Source organism: Anolis carolinensis, chromosome 4 (assembly GCF_035594765.1).
Source record: "Anolis carolinensis isolate JA03-04 chromosome 4, rAnoCar3.1.pri, whole genome shotgun sequence".
Classification (NCBI taxonomy): Eukaryota; Metazoa; Chordata; class Lepidosauria; order Squamata; family Dactyloidae; genus Anolis; species Anolis carolinensis.
The window spans coordinates 168,805,883-168,821,248 of record NC_085844.1 but is presented as its reverse complement, the minus strand read 5'-3'; positions in this window follow the sequence as shown (position 1 = coordinate 168,821,248).

The following is a 15,366-nucleotide window of genomic DNA, read 5'->3' as shown; positions in this document are numbered from 1 at the left end:
TTAGTTCTTTTTCTCCCTTCTTCAACCCTTTCCAGGCAGGATTTGATACATGTTCTTATGTTGCATTGTTCAACTATTCTGGAAATAATGAAGTTTTCCCAAAGAGTTCCTCTAATTGTATAGTTTTGTGAATTGTTTCCAAACTGTTTTCTTCCATGTGTTTTGGACTTCTGCTCCCAGAAATCCCAGAAAATACTAACTGTTAGGAATTGTGGGAGCTGAAGTCCAAAACATCTGGAGGAGCACAGCTTGAGAAACTCTGGTTTTGTGTATATACAACGGGAAGACACTGACATTGTGTTTATCTGCTTCATGTACAGACTTGCTAATAAACATGTTTGCTAAACTGAAAATACAAGTTGAAGTCAACACAAACTGACTCGCTTGTCTTTACTGCTAACTCATGCAGAAAGCATGATGCAAACCTAGAAAATACTGCAGCCTATGAGTCATTATATTTTGTACTTGAGTCACTGACAATTGTCTTACCAGTTAGCCTTGGTAATTCCTAAAGGTTTTTTGCATCAGCAAATGAATTCATGTAAAATGAAGAAAGTTTAAATTATCGAGAAGCTAAAGTTTGTATTATGTTTTGCAATTCTCATCCACAGTTTTGGCTTATAGAGCCACATGACCGCATGTGATTGTGTTCAATAGATACCACGTTCATTGGTATATCCTCATGGTTTGTCAATATCCTGGGAACATTTCTTATCTGTACTGCAAGAAGTTATATTTTCCTTGTTGTTTTCCATCCAGCCTTTATTAACACCTCACTGGATATGTCTACTGCTTCTCACTGTGTTAGTGGTCATATCCAATATTGACTGAATTCCACTTAAAGGACTCAGTGGTGGCACTGAATGGAGGATATCTATTCAAGCTCCTAAAACTGTAAGAAAATGCCATAGAAACAAAGAGGGACAGAGTGATTATTCAAACCAGAAGTTTTACATTGGGATGAGGTTTAAAGGCAATACAATGACTTACATGCTTTTATATGTGAAAAGAGAAAGGACCTCATCAGACAAGGAGTTTTCTTCCTTTTAACACAGTGGTTCTCAACCTGTGGGTCCCCAGGTGTTTTGGCCTACAACTCCCAGAAATCCCAACCAGTTTACTAGCTGTTAGGATTTCTGGGATCTGAAGACCAAAAACATCTGGGGACCCACAGGTTGAGAACCACTGTATGTTGCTGGGATGGAGTCTGCTGGAGCCCATCATATGACACAAGGCTACTTCTGCCAGGGTTCCATCCTGGCTCTGTCCAGGCAATGTGCTAAAAGAAAGAAATCCTTGTATCCCCATATCCTCACTGAAGAAGCCGGGGACAGCGCAGGAGGAAGACAGAGGAAGATGGGAATTGTTTTGTAAACAGAAAAGGGATAAAGCTGGCCCATGGTTTCCCCTGCTGTCCCCCAGCTTCTGGACCTCTATCCAATGAGTTTCAAAGTATGCTTTCATACATCTTGGGTGTGCCTATATTCAATTGTTGTTTTAGATTTTAATGTACAATGCTTCTATGAGACTGTATCCCACTTATGGCCATAATAAAGATTTTGATTTGATATTCTATATATTTGTCAATATTTTAAGAGCAATATGGTAGGGTCTACGTAATGTTACCATATTCTCCAAAATCCAATCATTCGTTTTTCATATTATGCAGATTATACTGTAACTATGCATGATATTTGCTTTCTAAGTACACACATTCATGACATTATGAATTGCATTTTTCCTACCACTATGTTTCCACTTTTGTGCCATTTTATAATAACTACTCTGAGAGTAGTAGTATAATGTAATGTTTAAAGTGCTAGACTTGAAATGGAGACCTACATTCCAATCCTGTTTGGTATGGAATTTATCACCTGACATTGGGTTATCTCTACTCCTCACTAAATCTACCTTACAGGGTTGCTGTGGTCATTAAAGCAAGGGGGGAAAGCAGCTTTGTACACTCATGGGGTGGTGTTAGTAGCAACAATATCACCTCTTCATACACAGACACTTTCAATCCTTTTTTCATCAGACCTCTGCAGTATTCTTCTCAGTATTTTCGTACACTTCATGGTGCTATACATAGTAGTAACTGTATTGCAGCTTTTACTCTGCTTTATTCAGTTTGTTGCATCCCTCACCCTTCACTCAGGAGATTTTTACACTGATGCTATAATCGACCTTGGAATTAGTTCAAAAGGAACCAATTTCATTGTGGGGTGAATAGATTGACAGGTTTAGAACCAGTTTGAGATCAGGAAGGTGACAATCTTTGCAAGGACCTCTGTGTATCAGACTTCTCCTTTCTCCTTTCCTGCAGAGTTGTAACATTGATTCAGGGAATGGACACAGGAACTGAGAGAGAGCAGGTAAAAAAGTCTATCATAGGTGTAAGATCTCACTCGTTGGCTAAGTATACTCAAAGGCAGGCGGCGGGGGGGGGGGGGGGTAGTTCTGAGAAAACAATTTTGTTCCATAATTCCACTTCTAGAGTAGATTTTTAAAAAAATAAAAGCTTACAATCTGAGACACATGAAGGTCCAAATGGAAGAAGCCAGCATGTGTGGGAAAAACCGAGCCATCCAGATGGAGTAGCCTGTAGGTAACAGCATGTGTTTGGCAAGTGTACTCATTTTGCAGGCTCAGCCTGGTCACAGTATAAGGCTGACTTACAAAATGTCCTTCTTACCTCGGGGAATGAGTTTTATGATTCAGATGATCTTTCACTCTCAGAGGTCTTGCCCTCCAGTTTCAGATTCACAGTAAGTATGGAAACCTGTCATACTGCTTTTCTGCAGAAAGTCCAAAAAGGAAATGTGACAGGAACAGGACATCCAAAATATCCAAATCCCTATTTGCCCAATTACATTGAAACAGTGGCAGATGATTAATGTACTGTTTTATGCAGTACATAGAGTTCCGATCCAATGGATCAGGATACAATAGAGTCCTTATCCAGTATTTCTTCTTCTGCCCTACACTAGCTGTTCAAGAAAAATGCCAGTATGTGCCAATTGTTTGCCTCTTTTAGTTAAAAAAGTCCTTATGATGTTTGTACCTTTTATCATGTCAGAAGTGGATTGAGAACATGTATAAACTTTATTACGGTCCATGGACCCACAGCTGTTAAGTGGATAACATACAGGAGTTTACAAAACATTCAAAACTGGGGGAATGTGCTAAACAGACACATACTACACAAAGTCAGGTAATACCCTGCAAGCCACTTCTAGTGTGAGAGAATTGGTCTTCTACAAAGACATTGCCTGGGGGGCACCCAGATGTGTTACCATCCTGTTGTGAGGCGCCTCTCATGTTGCCATATAGCTAGGGCTGACAGACGGGAGCTTACCCCTTCTTGTGGATTTGAACCTTCAACCTTTAGGTCAACAGTTCAGCTGGAACAAGGGTTTAACCCAATGTGCCACCGTACTACAAAGGCAATAATCCCCTTTTTTTGGCAAGTGCTTTGCCATCAGGCAAAATAATTTATGATGGCTCAGATGTGTTAACCTTACACTTTCCCCAGTATTAATCAGAAAGAAATAATCTAGTTGTTGCTTTTGAAATAGTTTATATCTTGATCCTGTGAAGATTTATTTATGCATGGTCTATGGAATCTACGATAAGGGTGGTCAAAATTGCACTGTACAATGTTTTTTGTAAACATGCACAAACACTTGCATCACTCTTTTTTTTTAAAAGGCTTCAATTGTTAGCAGAAGTCTGATTTCAATGACTTCTGTACACAGAAGTTAGAATCCCTGTGTCATTCCATCTTGGTGTTTTAAATCTCTTAAGGGTAGTCTCTGAAGGCATGTCTTGTTTTTGCAGGGTAACCACAGAGCATGAATGTCTCAAAGGAAAATGGTCTGTGATTAGCTGGAGATGCTGGGTTACTTGCCCCATTCCCAACCCTCACTGAACTCATGGCCCACAGGATTCCAAGCATTTTTAAATAATGCAATGAACTGCCGTTATTCAACAGACCCATTTGTTGTTGTTTTTTTGTTTTTTTCGTGTCAGGAGCAACCTGAGTTGCTTCTGGAGAGAGAGAATTGGCCGTCTGCAAGGACGTTGCCCAGGGGACGCCCAGATGTTTTGATGTTTTACCATCCTTATGGGAGGCTTCTCTCATGTCCCCGCATGGAGCTGGAGCTGATAGAGGGAGCTCATCCGTGCTCTCCCCGGGTGGGTTAGAAAGCCTACATAAAAAGTCCAAGGTTGATCTAAACTTTATTGTCCTTTGGACTGCAGGTAAATACTTTTAATAGATATCAATTAGCTAGATGTACAGTCAGATCTTTTAGTGGGGTATGCACGCTGTACTTTTATTCTTGTTATGTCTAAAAATGCATTTATATTGTTTTAAACTGTAGTGCTCCCCGAAACCTTGGAAACCAAGCAGTCCTGCCAATGGAGTGACTTCCAGGGCATTGGGAAGGAGATCAGTGAGTGAAGAAGCATTCAACCCTCTTTTGGCAGTGAAGTGCTTTGTGGCAAACAGTTGCAATAGGACCCTGGAGGACTTCTGTCTCCTAATGCAGCTGTACTTTTAGTATGTGCGATTTTCCAGGCCTTACTGGGAAGAAGAGTAAATACTTCTAACAAAACAAATGACTTTAATAGGTCTCAGGCTACAATAACAAACTTGACCATTTCAGCGAATGGAATTACATTAACACTATGTCACCAGTCATGTAAAGTACTGTGTCTTTGTTTCAGCGACAAGCCTTTACATTTTCAGACTGTTACAGACCAAATATTGCTTATTGAAGCCTTCTCAATTGCTTTCCATTGATAAATATAATCTGCTAATTTAATGACTTCCTAGAAGTTACTTAAATTCTTTTGAGATAAGAAATTATCAATTACATGACAAAGAAATGGGATAAAATGGGGATATCCAAGAAAATTTCTTGTACTGAAGTCAAATAATTCTTCAGTGTAGATACACCCTAACTTAGCACAATGTAGATGCACTCTAAGTTAGGATGCTTCCAGACAGAAAATGAATGCAGGCAAAAAAAGGTTAAAGTAACCTACATTGCTGCCCCAAAACTCTTCCAAAAATTTGGGCTTTCCTGGTTGGGTGTTCCAATGCCATCGCGGTATGTACCGTGATGGCACGGGGCCACTCAACCCCTCCCCCAAAGCCTTTAAACTAAGTAAAAACTTACAGTGCTGCCATGACGCCTCTCCGGAGGTCTCCTGGTGCATCATTTCTATGTGCCAGGAGGCCTCCGGAGAGGCATCATTGTGGCCCAGTAAGTTTTAACTTATTTTAAGGGTTTTTTTTGGGGGGGGGGGTTGGGGAGCAAGTCGGTACCCTCCTCGGTTCTCCAGTCTTTTGGAAGCCCAAAGAAATGAGATTTTTTGTGTGTGTGTCAGGAGTGACTTGAGAAACTGTAAGTCACTTCTAGTATGATAAAATTGGCTGTCTGCAAGGATGTTGCCCAGATGTTTTGATGTTTTACCATCCTTGTGGGAGGCTTCTCTCAGGTCCCCGCATGGGGAGCTGGAGCTGACAGAGGGAACACATTCGCACTCTCCCTGGGTTGGGTTTGACCCGGAAACCGTCAGGTCACCAACCCAATCTTCAGGTCAGCAGTCCTGCTGACACAAGGGTTTAACCCATTGCACCCACTTGGTAGTTGGTCTGCCTTAGGGTTGCCATAAATCAGAAACAACAAATAGAAGAGGTCAGTCCAAAACATTTTCCAACATAATCCCCTCTCCATACTAACTCTACTAGTAGGGGTGCTCCTGAAATTTCCACAGCATTTTCAATATTTTAGTATAATCCTGGAATACAAGGATATTTAAAAGTCAAATCTACATCAAATCAATGGTGACGTGAGAAGTTGTATAACTTGGTCAGAAGATGAATTATATATGTGACAAAAATCAATGAATAAATGACAATTCCAGGTTGGGTGAAATCCAATTCTTTTGAAGAGATTTTTAAAACCTGAAAGGTTGTTTGCATCAGGCAGCTAGGTATTGAAGCCACGAACCAGGCGTAGATGCCTTTAGTCAGAATGAAATATGGTTAACTGCCTAAAGCTGGACAGTTCAAAATACTTTAGAAGACACAAAGGATCGGTCCTCCCCCGCCCCCACCCCAGTGCTAGAATCCACATGTTATCTTCTGGTTTTAAGGGGAAAGTATGTCTTGATTTTAAACAGTAGCTTTGAGGCAGTGTTGTGTGAAATTTGGCCCAATCCATTTTCCAGACTGGACACAAGTGCCATCACCTTGTTCTTGTGCTCATCAATGTAAGGAAAGGGGATGAATTGTGCCCTTGTTTCCACTGCTCTGCTCTTAGCCATCCACTGATCTCCTGCCAAGCTCCTGGTTGTCATGTGCACTTCTGCCAATGTCAATTCTGGACACTTGTGTGATCGGGAAGAAGTGGGTGAAGATGGGGTGTTTCTGGTTGCACAGACACTCCAACCCGATGTCAGTAGAGGTGTTTGTAATAGCCGGAAGCTAAGATAGGAGTGGAAGTGGTAACAACAGGATGGGGTTGAGATGTAGGCTGGTGCACTGCTTTCTTACCTGAACAAAAAGAAATGCACCAGGACACATTTACACTGGGCTAAACTGCCTTTGATACTATTTTAACTCCCATGGCTCAATGTTATGGAATCATGGGAGTTGTAGTTTTACAAGAGCTTCAGCCTTCTATGCCAACAAACACTGGTGCCTCACCAAACTACAACTCAGAGGATTCCATAACATTGAGCCAAGGCAGTAAAAGTGGTGTCAAACTGCATTAATTCTATAGGGTAGATGCACCCTGGGTGACTTTCATCAGATATATGTTGTGAGATTAAAAATACCTCATGCACAAGTATGGTAAAACATATATTTTGTTTCTATATATTAGGTAAAGGTAAAGGTTTTCCCCTGACATTAAGCCTAGTCATGCCCAACTCATCTTCATTTCTAAGCCGAAGAGCCGGCATTATCTGTAGACACCTCCAAGGTCATGTGGCCGGCGTGACTGCATGGAGTGCCATTACCTTCCCACTGGAGCAGTACTTATTGATCTACTCACATTTGCATGTTTTCGAACTGCTAGGTTGGCAGAAGCTGGGGCTAACAGTGGGAGTTCACTCCGCTCTCCAGATTTCATAGAATCATAGAATCATAGAATCATAGAATAGTAGAGTTGGAAGAGACCTCAAGGGCCATCTAGTCCAACCCCCCGCTAAGAAGCAGGAAATCGCATTCAAAGCACCCCCGACAGATGGCCATCCAGCCTCTGCTTAAAAGCCTCCAAAGAAGGAGCCTCCACCACGGCCCGGGGGAGAGAGTTCCACTGCTGAACAGCCCTCACAGTGAGGAAGTTCTTCCTGATGTTCAGGTGGAATCTCCTTTCCTGTAGTTTGAAGCCATTGTTCCGTGTCCTAGTCTGCAGGGCAGCAGAAAATAAGCTTGCTCCCTCCTCCCTATGACTTCCCCTCACATATTTGTACATGGCTATCATGTCTCCTCTCAGCCTTCTCTTCTGCAGGCTAAACATGCCCAGCTCTTTAAGCCTCTCCTCATAGGGCTTGTTCTCCAGACCCTTAATCATTTTAGTTGCCCTCCTCTGGACGCTTTCCAGCTTGTCAGCATCTCCCTTCATCTGCGGTGCCCAAAACTGGACACAGTATTCCAGGTGTGGTCTGACCAAGGCAGAATAGAGGGGGAGCATGACTTCCCTGGATCTAGACGTTATTCCCCTATTGATGCAGGCCAAAATCCCATTGGCTTTTTTAGCTGCCGCATCACATTGTAGGCTCATGTTTAACTTGTTGTCCACGAGGACTCCAAGATCTTTTTCGCACACACTGCTGTCAAGCCAGGCGTCCCCCATTCTGTATCTTTGATTTCCATTTTTTCTGCCGAAGTGAAGTATCTTGCATTTGTCCCTGTTGAACTTCATTTTGTTAGTTTCGGCCCATCTCTCTAGTCTGTCAAGATCGTTTTGAATTCTGCTCCTGTCTTCTGGAGTGTTAGCTATCCCTCCGAGTTTGGTGTCATCTGCAAACTTGATGATCGTGCCTTCTAACCCTTCGTCTAAGTCGTTAATAAAGATGTTGAACAGAACCGGGCCCAGGACGGAGCCCTGCGGCACTCCACTTGTCACTTCTTTCCATGATGAAGACGACGCATTGGTGAGCACCCTTTGGGTTCGTTCACTTAGCCAATTACAGATCCACCTAACCGTAGTTTTGTCTAGCCCACATTTTACTAGTTTGTTTGCCAGAAGGTCGTGGGGGACTTTGTCGAAGGCCTTACTGAAATCTAGATATGCTACATCCACGGCATTCCCTGTATCGACCCAACTCGTAACTCTATCGAAAAAAGAGATCAGATTAGTCTGGCATGACTTGTTTTTGGTAAATCCGTGTTGACTATTAGCAATGACCGCATTTGTTTCTAAGTGTTTGCAGACCACTTCCTTAATGATCTTTTCCAGAATCTTGCCTGGTATTGATGTGAGGCTGACCGGACGGTAATTGTTTGGGTCGTTCTTTTTTCCCTTCTTGAAGATAGGGACCACATTCGCCCTCCTCCAATCTGCTGGGACTTCTCCTGTTCTCCAAGAACTCTCGAAGATGATTGCCAGTGGTTCTGAAATAACTTCCGCTAGTTCCTTCAATACTCTTGGATGTAGCTGATCTGGCCCTGGGGACTTGAATTCGTTTAGAGCGGCCAGGTGTTCCTGGACAACTTGTTTCCCTATTTGGGGTTGGATTTCCCCCAATCCTTCGTCCATTCCATGTTGCTGAGGTTGAAGATGGCTTTCTTTTTGTGAGAAGACCGAGGCAAAGAAGGCATTAAGCAGTTCTGCCTTTTCCCTATCCCCTGTCACCATCACCCCATCTACTCCTTGCAGTGGCCCTATCGCCTCCTTTTTCTTCCTTTTTCTACCAACATAAGCAAAAAAACCTTTTTTGTTGTTTTTTATGTCCCTGGCAAGCCTGAGCTCATTTTGCGCTTTAGCCTTGCGAACCTTTTCCCTACAGGAGTTGGCTATACGTTTGAATTCTTCTTTGGTGATTTCTCCCCTTTTCCACTTCTTGTGCATGTCACTTTTGAGCTTTAGCTCAGTTAGAAGTTCTTTGGACATCCATTCTGGCTTCTTTGCACTTGTCTTATTTTTCTTCTTTGTTGGCACTGTTTGCATTTGCGCCTTGAGTATTTCACTTTTGAAAAACTCCCATCCATCCTTAACTCCCTTGTTTTTTAATATCGGCGTCCATGGAATGCCGCTCAGTAATTCCTTCATTTTTTGGAAGTCAGCTCTCTTAAAGTCCAGAATGCGTGTTTGACTTGTCTTAGTTTCAGCATTCCTTTGTATTGCAAACTGCAGGAGCACATGGTCACTTGCCCCTAAGGATCCAACCACTTCAACTGTATTGATCAGGTCTTCCACATTTGTTAAGATTAGATCAAGAGTTGCTGATCCCCTTGTTGCCTCTTCTACCTTCTGGACCATAAAATTATCTGCAAGGCAAGTGAGGAATTTGTTGGACTTTGTACTCTTGGCTGAGTTTGTTTTCCAGCAGATATCGGGATAATTGAAATCGCCCATGACTACTATATCTCTTCTTTGTGCCTGTTTGGTCAGCTGTTGACAGAAGGCTTCATCAAGTCCTTCATCCTGACTCGGAGGTCTGTAGTAGACACCCACGACAAGATCTTTTTGAGTCCCGCTTCCCTTGATTCTTATCCAGATGCTTTCAAGCTGGTTTCCCGGATTACAGTCTTGCATTTCTTCTGTAACGTAACTGTTTTTGACATATAAAGCTACTCCCCCTCCTCTCCCCTTTGTTCTATTTATGTGAAAGAGGTTATAGCCCTCAATGGTTAAATTCCAGTGATGGGAGTCATCCCACCAGGTTTCAGTGATGCCTATGACATCGTATGTGTGGTGCTGTGCTAGGAGTTGGAGTTCGTCTTGCTTATTTCCCATGCTCTGAGCATTAGTGTAAAGACATGTAAGCCCCTGTGACCTCCCCTCGAACTGTTTATTTGGGATTATTGTGCTCTCTGTACTTGGTCCTTGCTGTGTTTGTGCAGCCCTCCGTTTAGCCTTACGGCGGTTCCCTGTGGTCGTGGGTAATATAGTGTTCGCCAGGCTGTTGTTCCCCTCCCCCAGTGGATTTAGTTTAAAGTGCGCCTGATGAGGTTTGTGAGTCTGTGTGCAAAAAGATGTTTTCCTACTTGTGTGAGATGCACCCCATCGCTTGCCAGTAGTCCATCCTCTTGGAAGAGTAGACCATGGTCAAGGAAGCCAAAATGCTCCTCTTGACACCATTTTCTGAGCCAGTTATTGACCTGTACTATTTTTCCGGCCCTTGTAGAGCCATGTCCTACAACGGGGAGGAGGGATGAAAAGATCACATGTACATTATACAGTTTTAGCTTTGTTCCCAGAGCTCGAAAATCATTTGTGATCTTTTGAAAAGTATGCCTAGCGGTGTCATTGGTACCTACATGAATCAACATAAGGTGGGGAGGGTGATGGGGCTTTAGGAGCCTGCTGAGCCTCTGAGTGATATGGTGTATTTTTGCCCCCGGGAGGCAGCATGTTTCTCGAGCCATCCCATCCGGTCTGGAAATGATGGCTTCCGTTCCTCTAAGGAGGGAGTCACCTACTACCAAGACCTGTTTCCTTTGAGGATTGACAGGGTCCCTTTTGTGCAAGACAGTGTGTATGTCCCCTGAAGAGTGTTCCTGTTGAAGTGAATCATGTAGGTGTAAAGTGTTGTCCTCCTCCTCAACATCCCCAGTGCATTCATCAATGACAATCCATTGAGATACATCCGAGAGCCCATTACTCTCCCAAGGATGTTCCTGTTGCTCCTGGTCTATGATTGGGGGTGGAGCATTTGCATGATTACATAAGTGTGACTGTGGTGATGCACTGTCCCTGTCAGGGCTATCCCCTGCGCATTGATCCAGGATGGTCCACTGAGTGGTATCTAAGAAACTGTGGTCCTCCACAAGATGTGTTTCCTGATTGTATGTTAATGATGTAAGAATTTCAAATCTGTTGTGTAAATGCAGCTGAGCAGAGGAGTTCTGCGGAGGCTGCCTGGTCCTGCGTCTCCTTCTATGGGTGACCTCCTTCCAAGCCTGAGGGTTGTCTACCTTTGAGTTGATCTCCCCATAAGGTTCCTGATCATGGTCTTGGTGGTGTTGGTGTGATGCAGGCTGCTGATCTACAGCAGCGTGTTGTGCAGTGTCCAAGAAGAGCTCGAGTGCCTGAATGTCCTTAAGGGTCTTAATACGGTGCTCGAGCTGTTGGATCCTCTGCTCCATCAGAGTCATCTGTTTGCATTTGGAGCAGATGTAGTTGTCTAGTTTTTGTGTGAAAAAGCGGAACATGCCACAGCTGGTGCATGTGATGGGAATGTTTTGCTTTTGTTGCATCTCTTGGTGAGCGTGGTGGCCAAGTGGGATCTTTGTACAGTTAAGTAATATGCACGCACTTTATGTGCAGACTGCAACAAACCACGTCTTTGTGTATTTGTTTATGTTGCTTTGTTTCCTGTATGTACTGCAAAGGATAGTTAGTAAAGGTGCAGAAACTCACACTGGCAAATAAAGCTTTCCCAGAAACTCAATTAACAGGGGACAATGCCTGCTGTCAATCAACTTAAGTACCTGGCTCTCTTTCAACACAACAGTCACACAACAGTTAGACTTTGACCACAGGAGCCAAGCCCAAACTCAGTTTAAAATCTTAGCCAAATCTTAGCCAAATCCTACCTGAAGCCAGGGAGCAAAAATGTCCTCCTGCTTCCTCTGCTTCTGCGAGAACCAACTGCCCTTCTGGGATCAGGCTCTGGCAGAAACTCACACTGGCAAATAAAGCTTTCCCAGAAACTCAATTAACAGGGGACAATGCCTGCTGTCAATCAACTTAAGTACCTGGCTCACTTTCAACACAACAGTCACACAACAGTTAGACTTTGACCACAGGAGCCAAGCCCAAACTCAGTTTAAAATCTTAGCCAAATCTTAGCCAAATCCTACCTGAAGCCAGGGAGCAAAAATGTCCTCCTGCTTCCTCTGCTTCTGCGAGAACCAACTGCCCTTCTGGGATCAGGCTCTGGCAGAAACTCACACTGGCAAATAAAGCTTTCCCAGAAACTCAATTAACAGGGGACAATGCCTGCTGTCAATCAACTTAAGTACCTGGCTCTCTTTCAACACAACAGTCACACAACAGTTAGACTTTGACCACAGGAGCCAAGCCCAAACTCAGTTTAAAATCTTAGCCAAATCTTAGCCAAATCCTACCTGAAGCCAGGGAGCAAAAATGTCCTCCTGCTTCCTCTGCTTCTGCGAGAACCAACTGCCCTTCTGGGATCAGGCTCTGGCAGAAACTCACACTGGCAAATAAAGCTTTCCCAGAAACTCAATTAACAGGGGACAATGCCTGCTGTCAATCAACTTAAGTACCTGGCTCTCTTTCAACACAACAGTCACACAACAGTTAGACTTTGACCACAGGAGCCAAGCCCAAACTCAGTTTAAAATCTTAGCCAAATCTTAGCCAAATCCTACCTGAAGCCAGGGAGCAAAAATGTCCTCCTGCTTCCTCTGCTTCTGCGAGAACCAACTGCCCTTCTGGGATCAGGCTCTGGCAGAAACTCACACTGGCAAATAAAGCTTTCCCAGAAACTCAATTAACAGGGGACAATGCCTGCTGTCAATCAACTTAAGTACCTGGCTCACTTTCAACACAACAGTCACACAACAGTTAGACTTTGACCACAGGAGCCAAGCCCAAACTCAGTTTAAAATCTTAGCCAAATCTTAGCCAAATCCTACCTGAAGCCAGGGAGCAAAAATGTCCTCCTGCTTCCTCTGCTTCTGCGAGAACCAACTGCCCTTCTGGGATCAGGCTCTGGCAGAAACTCACACTGGCAAATAAAGCTTTCCCAGAAACTCAATTAACAGGGGACAATGCCTGCTGTCAATCAACTTAAGTACCTGGCTCACTTTCAACACAACAGTCACACAACAGTTAGACTTTGACCACAGGAGCCAAGCCCAAACTCAGTTTAAAATCTTAGCCAAATCTTAGCCAAATCCTACCTGAAGCCAGGGAGCAAAAATGTCCTCCTGCTTCCTCTGCTTCTGCGAGAACCAACTGCCCTTCTGGGATCAGGCTCTGGCAGAAACTCACACTGGCAAATAAAGCTTTCCCAGAAACTCAATTAACAGGGGACAATGCCTGCTGTCAATCAACTTAAGTACCTGGCTCTCTTTCAACACAACAGTCACACAACAGTGTGAACCACCAACCTTTCTGTCAGCAAGTTCAGCAGCTCAGCGGTTTAACCTACTGCGCCATTGGGGGCTCCTTTTTATGTATTATAGCACTAAAAATGTTTGAAGAAAGAAAAAGAAATACAAATATGTACGTAAGTATATGACAAAATAAATTTCAGGTTTTGCTTTCCCTCTCTGCCTTGTCTTACATTGTCTACTAAAGGAAAATGTAAAGCAAGCAAATACCTTGTTTATACAAATCATGGGATGAACAGAATAAATCATTGACAAAATCATTACATGGATAGAGGTAATAGATTGCAGACCCTTAAAATATTTTCAGAGCACTGTTTCTCTCCAAATTGCTAGTTTGAGAGGAAAACCCCATGCATATAAAATGATCATTTATATATGCAAATGATTTTTTTTCATTTGTGTATGAGTACAGCTCTAAGTTATTCTGTATTGCATCCGTATTCCAGGAAATTCTTGTTAATGCTATAAAGCTGTTTTCATAGATTAATATATGTACGTCTTCTTCTGATAGCTGTGGCAGCAACTAGGTCTGGGTATTTTTTTTAAAAAAAAACATGCTCGCTGCCACAAATCTAAGAATGAATGAGGGAGGTACAGCAGGAGGAGAAAGCATATATTTATTCCCAGCCAGCTTTGTATCTGGAGCCCCCAGTGGCACAGTGTGTTAAAGCACTGAGCTGCTGAACTTGCGGACTGAGAGGTCGCAGGTTTGAATCCGGGGAGTGGAGTGAGCACCCACTGTTAGCCCCAACTTCTGCCAACCTAGCAGTTTGAAACCATACAAATGTGACTAGATCAATAGGTACTGCTCTGGTGGGAAGGTAACGGCGCTCCATGCAGTCATGCAGGCCACATGACCTTGGAGGTGTCTACGGACAATGCCGGCTCTTTGACTTAGAAATGGAGATGAGCACCAACCTCTAGAGTTGGACACGACTGGACTTAATGTCAGGGAAAAACCTTTATCTAAAGATCAAGGGCATAGATAAACAGTAACATAAAATAATTTAAAATAATATGAAATAATTCAATAAAACCAAAACATTACCAATATTCCAACAGATTAGAAAATCAAGATGTGAAAACATGGAGTCAAGATTTAAAAATAACCTTGATACTGAAATGACATCAACTTCAAAACTAGCCAAATCTCAGGGGTCTGCTCCTGCTGAGAAGGGCCATTCTCAAGTCTGCATATGTACTTATCCCAATGGTGGAATGTGAAAACTACCCACCAAAATGCAATGACTGGACAGATATGTATTGGAAGAGGTCATTTGTGAAATTAATAAGAAAGATGGATCCAGGAATTAATCCAAAACTGCACATCCACTGTTTCAGAGAGTGAGTGTAATCCAATCAAAGTCAATTGGTGAGCAGTTAATAGCATCAATTAGTAATTAGTAATTACCCTAAGGTAGTTATATTCTGCCTCTCCCCCAAAATCTGGGCCTAAAAATAAAAGAAATAAAAATAAAAGTGCATAGAAAGACAAAGACATGGATTTAGATCTGACAACTAACAGGCAGAACAAAATAGTCCACCTTCTCAATTCTATGTCTTTCCCCAGCCTGGTGGCTGTCAAAACCTACAAGGAGCCATTGCTGCTTGCTGATGGGGACAAGGTGGTCATGGAAGGAAGAAACAGGTGGCAATTCAGATAACGATGAATTTATCCTTATGTGAAAAAGGATACATTTTAAAAAACAACCTGTTCCTAATTAAAATCCACACATAAAATCACTATTTTCTAATGCATATTTTGCTTTTCTGCAGGCTAGGATTTTAGAATAATATCTTGTCCAAAGAAGATGCATCTTTCTCGTTGAATTGCCTTCCTCCACTGAAAATCAAAAGAAGCTTGGGAGTTGTTGGAGGGGAAGACTGGGATGGAGCAGAAAGCACCAGAGTAGTGGTTCTCAACCTGTGGTTCCCCAGATGTTTTGGCTCTCAACTTCCAGTAATCCTAACAGCTGGCTAACTGGCTAGGATTTCTGGGAGTTGTAGGCCAGAAGACCTGAAGACCCATAGATTGAGAA